The sequence below is a fragment of the Spermophilus citellus genome (genome assembly GCF_964194105.1).
Source record: "Spermophilus citellus genome assembly, chromosome: 5".
Classification (NCBI taxonomy): Eukaryota; Metazoa; Chordata; class Mammalia; order Rodentia; family Sciuridae; genus Spermophilus; species Spermophilus citellus.
In genome coordinates, this window is record NC_138186.1 from 153,004,764 (window position 1) to 153,019,672 (window position 14,909).

General features: G+C 37.7%; 1 protein-coding gene across 7 annotated transcripts in view; it reads left to right on the forward strand.

Annotated features, from left to right (window-relative positions):
• The window catches only part of UTRN (utrophin), a 529,451-nt gene that overhangs the window by 351,525 nt on the left and 163,017 nt on the right, over window positions 1-14,909 (forward strand). The window lies entirely within an intron of this gene.

Here is a 14,909-nt window from a genome sequence, read left to right on the forward strand (position 1 = left end):
TTGGAAACTTTTAGGGAAGAAACAAAGACATGGGATAGAGCTCAATGCCCAGAAGAAACATACGAGGAAATTGAGGTAAAAATACAGAATAAAGCTCTGGGGGTAGGGAATGGAGGATGATTATTTTCTTTGATTTTCAGGAGCCATATTTGTGGTTCCTATGAAAAGCGTATTGACTATTGGTACAGTTAGTGAAGGTGAATCATATTAGGAAGTTGCCGTAAGTTTGGGTGTGTTTGTGCAGAGAATTCTAAGTGGGATATCAAGCAGGATGATGACAAGTACATGATGAGGATAGAAGCAGTAACTCGGCTATGTTAAGCAGGAAGAGGGCAAGAACATGGGTGGGAGTTGAAACATTAACTGAGCTATGATTGTATTAGCCTGCCAGCATCAGAAAAGTCCTACTGCTTAGTATTACATGCAGAAGTACAGCTGATCTCTTAGGATTAGTTTGACTTTCCTCTAAGTTCACCCACTGTTCAGTTCCCTAAATGCATATTCAAATTTGGGGAAAAATGCCCTCCTGGGAAGAGTCCCAGCTTCTTGTCTCTCTCTCTCTTGTTTTTTTTTTTTTTTCTTATGATTGAAAACAGTGCTTTCATTTTTTAATTTTGACATTTTCATCCCTAGTATTAAAACTGGTATTTTAATTTTGGCTTCGATTTTTCTAAATCTGGACAATTGAAAAGTCGGAGTAAAACTTTAGAAAAACTTTCAGAACTTCCTTTGGAGAGTTCTGTGTGGTTTAGTTGCATATCCCTCAGGCTTGTGCTGTCAGTAGACATCTGGAATTTTGAGGCTTGCCCGCCTGAGATTGCTTTCCTCCTGTGTGATGCTGCATATTTTTTTAGGAAGGATATGGTTTGGAAACATTAACTTGTCTTGGCATTATTTTTAGTCACCTAATAAAGTGCTTTCTGAATCATTAAATATTTAGAAGGTTGTTGAAAGTTGACCCCTGCACCTGGCTGGTTAATTCAGAAGTAGATCAGCTGGCATTTCTCTTCCTGAACCCCTTCCCCACTCACCCATTTCCTTTAAGAAGAAAAAGCTCTTTGTGCCTTTTAAAATGTCCATTAGAATCTTCTGGCTATGGGTTATGGAAACTTATAAAGTATCGAATCTTTTTCTTATGAATCATAATTTTTATTACCCAACTACCACCTATATCATTATCAAAATCAATGGCATTGTTGAAGATATGAACATTAAGAATAATTCTTTGTGTACAAAGCATATTGCCTGAATTTCCTGGGATAAAAGGAGAGTTCCCCCTTTCATCAGGGGGCTTAGCCTCCATCTTTAGGTTGAACTTTCTGCCCTTTAGGGCTGTATATTACCTTAAATAGCTACCAGCTGACAGGCTGTGCTGCTGGCTGAGGTTAGCTGGCAAGCTGTCATGGACAGAGCAGTCTCTCCTAATGGAACCACAGTGGTAATAGACAATGAGTTGAAATCTCAGATCATGATTAGCATCTTTAAGCTATTTTGTTTTGAATTCTAAATCCCAAGTTAGCTGGGTTATGAAAAGGAAAACTGTGGGATATTTCTTTCACAAGAAATGAACTGGATCTTGCCTTGATCAGAATGGGCTTATAACAAGCAAATTTTTCTACCCATGTCTGAAGCTCTTCACTTAATAACAATGAGTAATCCAGGGTGGACTGATTTATTTGTAATCACCTATTGACCTCCATATGCTTCACTTTGGAGACTCCTAAGAAGTCTTTCTTTTCTTCTTTGTTCTTTATGTAGGCCAATATAAAGAGAAAGCTATTTGGTTTTACATAGAAAACTCACTTCATCTTTATAATTTTAAAAATTTTGCACTTTTGTTTTGAGTGGGAAGTATGGCTTAAAGACCCACTAGAGTGACTTGTGACTTGGTTTTCAGCCAAGCAAACTGCTCCTCTTCCTTATGTTTGACTGAACCCTCGAGCTTTTAATAAAAATACTAAATAAGTCATCTGTTAACAAATTGTAGGCAATACAGTTGGTGTGAAATGTTTATAATGAGCCTAATCTTCGAAAGTTTTTGCCAAAGCCAAATAACATGTAGATTTCTTCCTTTTGACATTGTTAGTGTTTTTATGTCAAGTAATTTCAACTTAGGTTTTACTGATTCCATCGCTGAATTTTCCCTTGCTTCTCTGTGGTTCGGGAAGCTTTGCTTTCTCATGAAACTTGTGCCTTTCTGTTTGGGACAGGGCTTATTTTACTAGAGATTCCTGGGTGATTCAGTGTTGATCTGATATAAGGATTGGGAGTGTTAAGCGCATTCCCCCTCTTGAGGATTTGTGAACAATTTATTTGCACACTAGTTTAAACCAACAAAATGTCAGCTACTTCAAATGTCATCATTCAATTTAGTAAGTTTCTCTGGAGATATATGGCTTTCACTAGAGGCCTCTGTATTTTTTTGTTGTTGTTTGTTTCAGTGATGATAGGATTATAGGAGAAAATGTATCAAAAAGGTGCTTGGTAAAAAAGGAATATGGAAATGAAATATAAGGTTTATTATCCAGATGATATTTTCTGTACTGACTTTAAACTGAGACAGTTATTGTTATTTATGGATATCAAACAAAGTCACTTGTTGCAAGTGACTTACATATTCATTTTATGTCTCACTTCTAATGTGCCAATTATCAAAGATCACATTACTTTTGAGTAACATTATATTTAGCTATTTGAATTTTATGGATTATCTCTGGATTTTTATGTAATCTATTTGTTGTTAACTCTTTAAAAAAAAGAGCATTTGTTGTTGTTGTTGTTCTGGGGGTATAGATTAGTGATAAAGTATTTGCTTAGTATGAACGAGGCTATAAGTTCAATGCCCAGCACCTAAAAAATAAATAAAACAAAAATAACATTTTCAGGTGCTGTCCAGTGTTTGAGATATAGTTACTCTGTAATTAAAAGTAGTTAAGAAATGAAAACTTTTTTTTTTCTTTTGAATGATTCTACTACCTTCTTTTGAATGATCCATTTTGAATATGGATCCACTCAGTTTTATATCCTTCAACCCATCTTTTTCTACTAAAGAGGGTACCATCATAGCTAGATTTATCCATATCTTAATTTTTGAGTTTCCATGACTGTAATTAAGGGAATTTCAGTTACATGTTCTTTCTTCTGTACTAGCATAGAGTGTCAGTTTTGAGAATGGGAAGTTGATACAGAAGCATGAACTGCAGGACATCTGTAGGCGGGAACATGCTCTTCTCTTCCTTTGTCTAGGACACAGGTCCTTTGCAACTGATCTAGGTTCCTTTGCCCTCCTCCTTGGGAAGATCCCCTCCTAGAATGCAGTCTCTCTCTCCCTCATCTTCTGCTCTGTGCTTACCCTTGTGTAAGGATATAAGACACATGGGGCTCTTCTAACAACCTATCATCCTTGTCTTGGTGTAAGAACCTTTTAAACATTAGAGAAAGGTGATATTCTCTGTTATTCAGCAGAGTTATTTAATTCCTTCTACTGATATGTGCAGGGGGATGGCATGTTTGCACATGTCCCTCATGACAGTCCTCCAGCACCCTGGGTGGTAGCTGGAAGTTTGCCCAGCTGAGATGGTTCCTTTTCTCTCTCTCCTTTATTTATTTATTTATTTTGGGTGGTGGTGGTGGTGGTGGTAGTGGTGGTGACAGTGCTGGTGGTTTCTTTTGTCTTGTATTTATGTAAAAAGTTTATTTGCTGCTGTTGAAAGATCTCAGCATGTGGCTGCAGACCCCCTGACAGGGCAGGTTTGGTGGCTTGGTCAGTTTCTGTAAGTTTCCTCACTAAGTTTCTGGCAGTTCATCTTCAGACTGATGTCAGTCCTGTTGTGGCCCAAATTGCAGATTATTTTTACATATGAATTTCTGAATAGCCATTAGATTAACACATTTGTTTTTGAAATCGAAAGTGCCTGTGACTATGTCTGAATTTGGAGCATGGAGGTGAAACACATTCTGCTAGAAATCCCATAAAGCCATTTTCCCCCTGGGGCCATGTAGGTTTTTATGAATAAATAATGAAAATATTTTAAAAGCTTGTTAACTTTTGTATAAATGGACATATGTAAAACACATGCTATTTAAATACTGATATGAAAATAGGTTGGAAATGAAATGGACAGAAAAATGGCTTGCAAATCTAAAACACAATAAGCACATTTTGTAAAAAACCCTGATGGGTTTTTGTTCTTTTTGGCTGTTAAATGGAATCTCTTTCCTTGCATGATTAGATGAGTGCTAACAGTTTTGATATTTGAACAATTCAAATAGCTTTTTAGGAAAACGTGTATTCTGGTCTTTTTTTTCTCCTCCCTTCACTCAGTGCCCTGATATAAATAAAGTAAACTTAGTTATATTAAAATTAAGATCATTTGTGATGTATCACCATTAAAAGCACTCTGTGTTTATGACAAAGTGCTGTGCACAACTGGAGAAATACATTTCATATGGACATTCCTTTCGTACTTCGCTTTTATTGTTATACTAAATAGCTGTGTAATGTAAGAAAGCAAAATCGCACTTTGCCTTGGAATGATATCCCTAATCCCAGTACAAGGGAGATACAATTTGGATTGAACTTTTTCTCTAAAGTGATCACACTTAAAACTTGCAAGATAGTGTTTCTCTGAGAGCCTGTAATAGCTTAACAGCACAATGGAAGACACATTCAGTGAAATTGGTGGTTACTCACGTTTGGGTTCAGTTTTATGTCAGAAAACAGTCAAATCCTCATATGAAAACAGTCTGAATGGCTTTCAGTGGTATCAATGAGATCAAAGGACTTTCCTTTAAAAGTGTTTTCTCCTACCATTTTATCTTTAAAACCTTTTCTTTTAGAAATAATAAAATTAATCACGCCTATTTTCTTTTGTGACTTGTATTGTGTTGTATGTCCACTCCCTTTTGTTTTTATGGGTGGGCTCCCAATGGGAATATGGGTCCAGTGATCCATTCAGGACTGAGACAATGTAAGAGATACTGTACTGAAGTTTGGGGCAGGGAGGCCTCCAGGAAGTGGGAGTGAGCTTCACTTCAAACTGTGTGAGGGGTGGTGGAAAGGGAGGATGCTGATTAAAATAATAAACAACTGCTGGAAAGAGAAGTGGATTACCACAGTGCTGTCAGATCAGCCAGGGGAGCTGCCGGGGCTGACTGAGACTCTTCTCCTTGGCCACAAACCCTGCAGAGGGGACCGTGAGGTTTGCTGCTGTGAGAACTTTCTGGACACACAACAACTTTTAAAGCAACTTTATTTCTGCTGCACTGACAGCATCCCTTAGTTCAGGCGGACCTGGGGAAATGGACTGAAACTAGCTTGGTGGTTACCATAGCAACCCCAGCTGCTGGTGCCTGGGAGAGTGGGAACCGGTGGCCTCTTGTCTGATGTTTTGGTGTTTCTTCAGCTAAGAGCACACTCCTCCTTGTTCGAACTCTACATAAAGTTATGCTCTTTGAAAATTGGCTCTTTACCCAGGATTTTTTTTTTTTTCTTTCTGAAACCAGTCTGAATGGAGGAAGTTGGTAATACTTGGCTCTTTTTTTTTCTTTTTTTTTTTTTTTTCTTCTCTCATGCAAGTTTCCAGGACATAGCTTCTTTTTGCCGTGTGTAATTGAGACCAAACTCTAAGCTTGGGGCCAGGAGAGAATAGTGGTGGCCTGCAGGTCATTAGTGAGGTGAGCACAAGGGGATCCTGGGCTTCCCAGAGAAAAAGGAGACCATGCCAGCCTCGTGGAATGCAGCTACCAGAAAGCACAGAAGCAAGTCTCCTTGTGAACTCCGAAGTCCATGAAAAAAGGGACTCTTGGTGGGGTCGCGAAAATGTCCCAGCACAAGCTGCTGTTGCTGATGGACCATTGCTCAAGGGCAAGACTTGTAAAGGATTTTACAAAGGATTTTAAAGTATAGCCAGAAAAGATACGGTTTTTAGAAGTTGAACACTGTTGTCTGAAGGAAGTTTGCCAGAAAGATGTAGGCTTCAAGGGCTACTGGACGATGATTGGTCTGAACTTCAGCTTACGGGAATTGCTGACAAAATTTGAAAAGGTATGCAGCAAGCAAACTTCATGAATGTTCTCTTTTGCCTTCTTCCTTTCTTCTGTTTCTTTCTTTTCTTTTCTTTTTCTTTCTATGCATTTTGAAAACAGGTACTTTTTGCTGCCTTGGTTCCTTAATATAAGTTAAAAAGCATATTTGCTGTTGATAGCCTCTTTGAAATTGTTTTTCAAGGAAAGCAGTTCTTTTCTGTGGGCAGGAGGGCTTCTCCTGATGCCTGTCAGTTATAGAATTCCACATCAGAAGAGATTGTTTGTACTCACGTCGGCTGGTAATTTTAACTGAGATTTATTTTGGGGAGAAAACAAAACAATAACCAAAACCCAACAACAAACATCAGGTTTTGATGCCAAAGTCTGACTTCATCAGGCGTGGGGATTTTTTTTTTTTTCCATACTACTCAGGTTTGTTTATTTCATCAACCACTGCTTGTGGAGCCTGCCCTGTGCAGCCCTGTCTGAGGAGCTAGTTGTTTTATGGTGCCCATAGCCCATCAGCCCTCAGATTTTTCCTTTTTAATCTGGTGTGTTTGCCTTCGGAGTGTTTGGATACACTGCGGAGCTCTAATACTTGGATTAGTGATTTTGCATTTAGTTCTTTTTCCATAGGAAGGCTCTTGGCACACTCTAGGGTATAGTCTAGCCTGCCAAATGTTGCCTTACATTTACAGTTAAACAAAACCAAAAACCTCAACATGCCACCGATGGACTCCTGCCCTCCTTAGCTTTGGATGCCAACCAGCAATCTTCTTTCAATTTCCACTCTTTAAAGAAAAAAAAAATCATAAAAAGAACAGAAAGGCGGAGTCCTTCCTCTGTATGTACAGATCAATTATGTATCAGTTGTTGAAGATGTGCTCTGTGGTTTTCACCATGAATAATACCCCATGGTTCATTGCAAGTACAGATATAAGTGGGACTGTACTAAGTCATTAAAAGAATAATGGGCTTTTTCTTACAAACCAAAACTGCCAGAGGAAAAAAGATGTAAAACCATGCCATTTGAAAAGTTTGAAAGCTTTTCCAAAACCATTGCAGTCAGCACATGCCTCTTAATTGGAACAGTGTAATGGGAACACTGCGCAGAAAAAACTTAGCTCCTCCTTCATGGCTACTCTCTGCTGGCCGCTCCCCCATCTTTCCTGCACCCCAACTGTAATAGTGAGGATTATGCTTGTAATAGAGGGTGGACTTTGACCTGTCGCTTTAATACATTGCTAAGCATCTGAATTCCTGTGGGTAAAATGATGGTTCCCAGTCAGCTTACTCACCAATGTAGAAGGGGTGGGGAAGGGAGAGAATATAAGTGGCAGCTGGGAACAGCAGGTGACAAACTTTATGACCATAAAGAGGTCTTGTTAGCTTGGCTTGTGTAGATTTGTCTGTTTCTTCCTAAAAAGGTGTAGGGCACATGTTACATGAATAATTCATTACTTGGACCCCCTGAGAGGCGGTAATTGTGGGCAATAGCTGGACTTTTGTGTTGTAATTGCTGCTATTAGTCTTAAAGCTTAGGTCAGCTACCAGAGGTGAGTAACTTTGCCTGAGCCTTCAGGCCATTTTATTGGTAGAGAGTTTAGAAGTTCTGGTTATGTTAGTATGTTTCCTCTTTCAAACCTTAGTACCTGAATATTTCTTAATTCTTATTGTAGCAGTTAAGTTAACAGTAAAGAAGTTTACTGGCTTATGTCTGTCAAAGGCTCCATTTGAGTTGGAGGGTTTTTGTTTGTTTGTTTATTTGTTTGTTTTTAATGAAGGGCAGTTTCTCCATGTGTTTATTTTTATGTTAGACACCTTTATAAAAATCCATGTGATTTCACTTGTAGGAAATTGTCAAACACAAATGTATTTTTTCCCAACTCCTATTTTTAGAAAAAAATCTTTTGCGTATTTTCACAAAAGCTGTCTTGTATGTTGAGTTTATGCCACCTTGATTCATGGCCAGGAAAAGTGGAATTATGGGAAAGCATAATTATACCTCTAGATTCCAAAACCTACCTTCCCCCAACTCTGAAAGCAATAATGCCATTCTGAGGCAAAGACCATTGCTTCATGCAAAAGCCACATGAAAAGTTCAGAAGCCAAATGACTGTCTTCCCATATGCTAAGGTAGAATACTCTTACTCTCAATCCCCTTAGTCCCGTCTTTTTGTCAGTATCAGTGATCCCTTTCTAGAGAGTACTAACCTTAGTGATTTTAAGCTGTTGAGGCCAACAGCTGTGGTGGGGTGGGTCTTTCAGTGATGGCCCAAATGGAATGATAGATAATTCAAGTTCCCAGATGAAGGCAGCAGTTTGTGAAGATAATGCTGACACTGACTGAGAGTCTAGTCCCAAGATGTGTGATGTCAGGATTTTGGTTTTCCAACATTAGCAAGTGGGCAAGTTGCACATGATACTCCTTTGAAATTCCCTTAGAAGGGCAATGCTGGGAGTCTTGGGGGACCTAGGAGGCAGGGAGCATTTGGTTCCCAAAAGGTGACAGCTCATTGAGGATCAGGAAACCCCAACTGGAGGGATCCATGAATACTCCAGAGTGGCACCTAAGAGGAGGAACTTCTTACCAGCACAGGATGACCTTGTGGCGAGATGTGACCATGGCCAAGCAGGTCCAAATCCTCTAATCGAGTGATGAAGGTGAGCCTATGTGACCATGGGCCCTGGGATGACTGTCTTGACAGTTGAAGCACATAATAGAAAGGAGACAAAGAGCTGGTCCACCATGGTACCTCACTGAAATCCAGTCTGTGGGGGAGTTTATTGCCACTCCGATTTTAATTAGTTTTCTCCTGAAAGTACTTCTTAAAGTAAGTGTCTCATGGCTTTAACTACTTTTTTGTTTTTGTTTTTTGCTACTAGGGGTGCTTAACCATTGAGCCATGTCCCCAACCCATTTTTATGTTTTATTTAGACACAAGATCTCATTAAGTTGCTTAGGGTCTCACTAAGTTGCTGGGGTTGGCTTTGAACTTTGTGATCCTTCTGTCTCAGCCTCCAGAGCTGCTGGGATTACAGGTGTGCGCCATTGTGCCAGGCTTTTAACCACCATTAACATACTGTCCTACTAGAGCCACTTGCCTGTTCACTCTGCTCTTTTTGCCTAGTAGTCACAGAGGATTGAGTAATGGATGGTTTTAACTCAGTGACATTTTGAGTGACTGTTGCTTTTATTAATTTATGTACCCCTGCTACTAAATGATTAATGATAACAGTGGCTCTCTAAGGGTTTTGTTTCTATTTTTAATAGATGATAATTGCACATCTTTATAGGGTACAGAGTGATATTTTGGCACATTTATATGTTGCATAACTATCAACTCAGGAGGTTTAGGTTGTCCATCATCTCAAACATTTATCATTTCTTTGTGATAGAATAGTCAAACTCCTCTCTTCTTGCGGTTTTGAATGATATGATACAATATCTTTAAATATAAACCACCTCTAAAGGTTTTTTTTTTTTTTTCACTTTTTGTAAGCATTCACCTCCTAAGGGATGACTGTAATTTCTTAAAATTTCAATTACAATTTGTATTGATTAATTTGAAATGTCTAATTTTAAAACAGGTGTATCCTGGGTGAGACCCACAAAACTTGACACTTTAAGGCCTACTCATTTATTCAATATTTAGTAAATTTTTCTGAAATCCCCTGAGTAAAGAGATGGAGTGGTCAACAGGAGGCCCTCCCTCATCAACCTCACAGCCTAGAAGGTGGCTACAGACTTAAGCAATGAAGGTTTCCTTTTGTTTTGGCAGGGGGCGGGGAGGTGGGCATTATTGGGGATTGAACTCAGAGGTGCTTTATCACTGATTCACATCCCCAACCCTTTTTATTTTTTTTGTTTTGAGACAGGGTCTCATTGAGTGGTTTAGGGCCTTGCTAAGTTGCTGAAGCTGGTCTCAACTTGTGATCCTCCTGGCTCAGCCTCCTGAGCTGCTAGGATTATAGGCATGTGCCACCGCACCCTGATAAGCAAGGAAGTTTTAAGTGATAAGTATGTAATTAAGCAAAAGAAGAGGAAACTCTAAGAGTAATTAATCCCAGTGTTTGTGAAGAGAAATTACATATAAACTGAGATTTACAAGCTGAGTTGAAGATCAAGGAAGGAAGGAAGATTGTGTGCCTGTGTGTACAAGTTTGTGGTGTAGACAGATCGAAGCTTTCTGGGCAATAGGAACTGCTTTGACACGGGTCAGGAATTAAGGAGTTAGTACCCCAGGATTGTAGTTTCAAACATTTAAAATGCAGTCATTCATGACTGGGTTGTCAAGCCTCTTCCAGTTTGATTACCTTTATCTAACTGGGGGGGAACAATGTGAGATAATAGTTAGGTTGCATGAAGCATATAGCAAGTGTTCCTTAGGAGCTTGTGTTCATGTGCAGATCCTATCTACTTTACAGGTGTCACACCTTAAAAGGGAAGCCACTATATTTTAATGCAGTCTGATTATAGTGTGCTTTAGAAACAATTGGCATGGAATTGAGGATTTGGAACTTTTTTGGTTGTGAAAGCAATTTCTGTTTATAGCAGTGTTTACTGTGTTGAAATTTAAAATGTATTTTGTTTATTAATTCTTTATCATTGCAAATTGGGTTGTTTAAATTAGTTTTGTGTGTGTGGTCCTGTTTTCTGAACCCAAGGCCTTGCACATGCTACACAAGTGCTTTACCACTGACCACACCCCCAGTTCCAAATTATCTTGAAAGTGCACTGAATTGTGCATTTATTCTGCTTAATAGACATTTTCTACTGTATTGTCTTAAGTATATTTGTGATCATGGATAATGTGAAAAAAACATATTGGCATTGATTTCCTTATTTATAAAGGCTACTGTAGACCTGATTATGAAAATATCTAATATTGGTCTAAATATGATTCATTTAGAGTAATTGATATCTGTGAGATTTGTTGCTGAAAGGAAATGCAGTATGTAGAATAATTAATCAAATAATTGGTTGAAATCAATAAAGTAATTGAGATGAATAATCACAATTACTCATTATCTCAGAAACCTCAACAAACTGTCTCAAAACATATTTACATATGACTTAATAACCTTTGGTTATTATCTTAATTCATTTATTATATTATTATTTAGATAATATCTGACTTTGTTAATTATGATTTTTCATGTTCAAAACTTATAAAGTGGAGTTCTGATAATCCTAAACTATCTTGGCGATCTGGTCTGATTTTGAAAGGCTGGGTGGATTTATTTCCTGCCCTGGTTAACTTTATTTAGCTACAGCTGTGGGATAGAGTAGAGAAATTATTGCTAATCTCACTTCACCTTCAGAACAGGTCAGAACTCCTCCAGAGGAAACATTGCTATGGCCATGCAGGGTTAGGTAAATATGCTGTGCAAAAATAAAGCAAGATTATGTCAATGAGAACCCAGGATGCTTCTGTCCTAGCACCAGTTTAGTTAAGGAAGACTTTCTGGTGGTAATCTTCCAACTCTCTGCTTCTTCTCAGAATTCTATCTGTTGTAGTCTGAAGAAATAATTCTACTTATCTAGCTATAGACTATTTCATTATAAAACATTATAAATAGAATTTATGTGATATCCACTTTAAAGTATTTCCAGTTAACCTCTCTGTGGGTTACATTATTTGAGAAATGTCCAGGTAAAGACAAAATTGGGATTAGAATGTCAATTATTAAATAAAAAGTGAGTAAATAAATAAATGAATGTTTGCAGAGTTGGTTCTACCAATGAATGTTTTCTTTTATTTGTGGAGTTTGTGTTGACCTGGAGAGTGGGTTTTGTTCCCAGAAAGACCCTGAGGAAATCTCTTTGAGCTTTTGTAGCTGTCTTTTGGAGGGTAGTTCTGAAAGTTTGCATCTTGTGCAATTGATGGAGTTTTAGTTAGAGAAAAATATGTGGTCCTCCTTTTCTTAACCCTTGGCTATTTTTAACCTTCTACATTATACTTATGTTCTTGAAAGTTCCTTTTCAAGTGAATCCTTCATACATTTCTCCTGCCCTCTTTTCATACATTTCTAACATCCAGTTGTTTGAGTGCCTGGCTCTGGCTGGGGTGCACATGACTGACTTAAGTTAAATGCTTGGAAGAGCATTGCTTTGTGCTTCTAGGTAAATTACATTCTCATATATTTCAGTAACCATTTAATGCTATTTAACCTTCAAAAGGGCTTACAGGTGACAGAGGTAATCATCAGCAAAACCAAGTCTCCCAGCTGTGCAGTAAGAGTAAAACTGTCGTGGAACTTCACGTCATCATTTGATGCTACATCAGGGTGCTGTGCCAACATTTGGATTTTAAAGTAGTGAGTGCATCTATGGAGGAGAGTGATCATTTGAGTCTTAAGTTTCCCATGAAAACTTTGCTGTACAGTCTTATACATAATTTTAGGTGTCCCAGATTAAAGTTTGTAAAACAAAGCCTTTGCCACTCACTCAAGATGAACTCACACATTTGCACATTTACCTATGTCTTGCCTACTATTCTATTTTACATTAGTTTCATTCCATGTAACAGCCTGCAAAGGATACACAAGAAATAGTAAAATGATCTTTCTTTTTCAGGAGTTCTTAGGGTATCTGGCCAAGTAAATATGCCACCAAATGTTAAATAAAACAAAATAATGTATGCTGATTGCCTTTTCTTTGATCATTTTCTGGTTGTTGATTTTCTTCCTAACTGTTGATGATGTGCATATGTGGAAGGGTTTTCCACATATTGGAAGTTGCATTCCAGCCTGGACCTGGGATCACTGGTAGTGCTCTTAAGGAGAGCCTCCCAGAAGAACTTAGCGTCATGGCTGGGCCAGTTCCGCAGTGCTGCTCTTTTATTTCATTCATCATTGTTCCAGGGTTGAAAACACATCACCTGATATGATGTAAGGAGGCAAATATGCTTCCTGCTCATAGTATCCAAACTTCCTGATGCTGGAGAATACTTTTGTGAAGCTTATAAAACTACTTATGCGTGTTAATGCGCTTCAGTCTTTCTGCTTTCTCTTGAATATGGAACAAGCAAGCAACTGGAGCCAGCAGCATCAGGATGTGAGGGTTGAAGCTGCCTTGTGATTTTAGGTGTGGTCCTCTGAATACCATGTTTAGGAACTGCTACAGGAAATTCAAGGCCAGGTTCTCCTTGGCAATAGAGAGCAAATGGAGAACAAATTGTATCACTGAGTTTCTTGAGAAAAATGAAAATCATAAAAATGTATGGAGTAACAAATATTGTCTTCTAACCACACACACACACACACACACACACACACACACACACACACCTTTTGAGATGTCTTAAAATGCATTTTAGGACACACAAAAAATCGAATAGTTTCATTCGGGAAACCATGTTGTCCAGGGTATTATACCAAAGAACTTTTGTGTTTGTGTGGTCCTGGGGATGGACACAGGGCTGTGCACATGCTAGACACGAGTTCTGTCACTGATATACATTCCCAGCCCCCAGAAACTTTCAACAGAACTTTTTCTTTTCTTTCATTTTCTTTTTTTTTTCCATTTCTTCCCACTGAGAATGTAAGCATCTCAAATTAAGATAGTGATGAAATTGTCATTTTGCATGCATAATTTGAGAACCTTGAGTTAGTAAGTTAGGACTGCAGGCTTAGAATTGTGGCATATGTATTTTTAGGGGGACACAAACATTCAGACAAGAAGAAGAGGGTTATAAAATAAAACTGAAAATGAGAAGAGCAGTAAAATTATGGTGTTTAAGAGTTTGCTCTTCTTTTGCTAATTCAGATTAATTGCCTACTTCTCTGCTAGGTTGCTTTTTAACATTAACAGTTATTTCCGTGGAAACCAGCAACACACCTCATGGCCCCTCAGGTGTCTGTTTTTTTGTTTGTGTTTATTGATTGTTAGTGGCTGTCACACCAGAGTTTGTCACAACAAGGCTGCTTCTATTTAATTCAGGAAAATTAATATGTATAGTGACAATGACAGGCTTTTGTTAGGAGAGTAGTAAAAAGATAGATCAGATCTTCTACATTTTAAATTTTAAATTAGTGGCATTTGCCAAGTGTGCTGTTGCACATCTGTAATCCCAGCAATTTGGAAGACTGAGGCAGGAGGATTGCAAGTTTGAGGCCACTTTGGGCAATTTAGTGACCCTGTCTCAAAAAGACAAAAGGGAATGAAACAAAACAAAAAATAGCTCTGGGGTTTAACTCAGTGGCAGAGAACTGGCCTAGTATGCGTGAACTTTGGGTTCAATACTCAGAGCATGCCCTCCCCCCCACCAAATTAACATTTATTTAATTATAACATTTTATAATTTATCTGCTTACAAAAAGAAGCCCTTTTTTTTGGTTTTTTGGGGTTTTTTGGTAGAAACTCTTTGAAACTCAGAAGTATAAAGAAGAAAACAAAAACTGTAATCCTGTTATAGAGATTATACTATTCTGATTTTGGATTTCTTTTGTCTTTTTCATAGTCTTTTAATGTGCATGCTCAATTATACACAAACATGTGACTTAAATATGTATTTTAAAAACTAAGTTGTAATGTATAATTGTGCACTTCTTTTTAAACTTAATATTATATTATCATTAATATATTATTACAACTTTTTACTTTAAAACTCTTAATGTGCTTAACATTTTTAAAAATTAATTTTGTTATTTTGACAATAGTTTCACAGATTTTGATATAAATTGCCAAATACTTTCCTAAAGTCTTAATCAGATTTTGTTGTTTACAATAATTCTCATTTTATCTTCCACTCAAAATTTATTTTATTAAAATGAACCTGCCTAGCATGTGATAATTGAACAAAATATTATTTTACTGTTTTTTCTTTCTTAATGAAGACAAACATATATGAAGTGTTCTTTGTAATTTTAGAATAAAA